The following is a 1,767-nucleotide window of genomic DNA, read 5'->3' on the forward strand; positions in this document are numbered from 1 at the left end:
AGATGATTCCAAGAGCGTGCAAAGCTGTCATCAAGGCAAAGGGTTGCTACTTTGAAGAATACTCAAATATAAAATGTTTTGATTTGTTTAACACTTTTTTTGGTTACTATATGATTCCATGTGTGTTATTTCATAGTTGTGATGTATATACAGTTGAAGTCGAAAGTGTACATACACCTTAGCCAAAAACATTTAAACTCAGTTTTTCCTCATTCCTGACATGTAATCCTAGTAAAAATTCCCTGTCTTAGGCCAGTTATGATCACCACTTTATATTTAGAATGTGAATTGTCAGAATTATTTGCAGAGAGAATGATTTCATCTTTTATTTCTTTCATCACATTCCCAGTGGGTCAGAAGTTGACATACACTCAATTAGTATTTGGTAGCATTGCCTTTAAATTGTTTAACTTGGGACAATTCCATTGCAGTATCCCTCTATATCCCTCTAACCATGGCAATGCATTGATTGCAGGAAGGAGTTTTCTGGGTACAAAGGGGAAGCAGCTACGTCAGTACCTCTCCTTGTGCTGAGAAAGTAGAACGACTGGCCGAAGTTGGTGTTTGCTTTAGTTTGAATTACCTGTTTTTGCTTGTGTTTTCATAGAGGAGCCGGAGGACAGGAGGCTGTAGCCAGAGAGCACTTAGGGTTAGGGTTATTTAGTTGGTTGTCAACTTTCACCCTGTGAGGAGTTTTGTCTGGTTGGAGTTAGAAATAGTAAATAAAAATATAGAGAAAGTCAATGGGAAGTCCCTACAAATATAGGAATACCAACTTGTGAGTGTGTGTGCGTGTGCCTGTGTGTGTCCGTGTGTGTGTGCCTGTGTGTGCGAGGGAGAGTGTATGCTCTGTCTCGTCGCTCACTGGGAGTTGTTGGGGTGAGCTGACTTGATTTGAATCGCAGATTCCAAATTTGGTGAAACGGGGGGAAAATAAATTGACAAGTTTCAATATTAAAAAAGCTACAGATTTGTGCACACAGCTCACAAAACATTGCTTTTCTCTCACAAAGGTTTCTGTCAGTTTACCCATCCGTACATCTAAACGGCCCAAATTTCCCATGCAAATTCCACACTGGCCAATGGGACTGCTACGAGTATCCCTGCATCTGGGCTGTGTGCCAGACTGGACTGGACTGTATATATATATACAGGTCACATCCTGAAGAGCTTCAGCACACTTCTCAGAGAGGCCTGGCTTCCAGTTTCCATTCGCTCTTCAGTGACAGAGACAGAGAGAGAAAGAGACAGAGACAGACAATGGGGTTTGTGTGTGGGGTGTTTCTCCTGCTCACTCTGCCTGCACTGGCTTGGACAAAAGTAGTAAACGATTTCAGCGAGTGTAAAACATTCTTTTTGGATGGGACACCTCCGACGGTGCTCTCTGATCAGAAACGTTACAGGCTGATCTGTCAGAACCATGAAAATCAATATGAATTTGCAACTCTTTACGACACAAGCAAACTTATTCCAGTGTATTCGGCATACACATATAAAAGCTGTGGAAAGGGTAAAAGACCACATGTGAATTGGGTCACCGAAAATGATGTGAGTATTTTTTTTTCTTCATATTTTTTACAAATTATTTCAATAAATGAATATGAACTATTCTGTGTATCTTCTTTTAACCTTCAGTTACAAATAACGTTTAAATGTTATTTTTTTTGTTTATTGAGCACTGAAGCAGTCACTGCTAATTCTTGAGCAGAGTTCTGTTTCTTTTTAACAGTCATGTGGTGGATATGAACTGTGTCTGTTTCATTGCAA

General features: G+C 40.0%; 1 long non-coding RNA gene across 1 annotated transcript in view; it reads left to right on the plus strand.

The window, feature by feature from the left end:
- Window positions 1-1,174: 1,174 nt before the first annotated feature.
- LOC149971512 (uncharacterized) overlaps window positions 1,175-1,767 on the plus strand; it is a 3,105-nt gene continuing 2,512 nt past the window's right edge. The window contains exon 1 of the long non-coding RNA XR_016492396.1: window positions 1,175-1,548. This is a non-coding gene — a long non-coding RNA (uncharacterized LOC149971512). The remainder of the gene's footprint in view (window positions 1,549-1,767) is intronic.

This window comes from Oncorhynchus mykiss, chromosome 26 (genome assembly GCF_057628025.1).
Source record: "Oncorhynchus mykiss isolate SJ-2025 chromosome 26, ASM5762802v1, whole genome shotgun sequence".
NCBI lineage: Eukaryota > Metazoa > Chordata > Actinopteri > Salmoniformes > Salmonidae > Oncorhynchus > Oncorhynchus mykiss.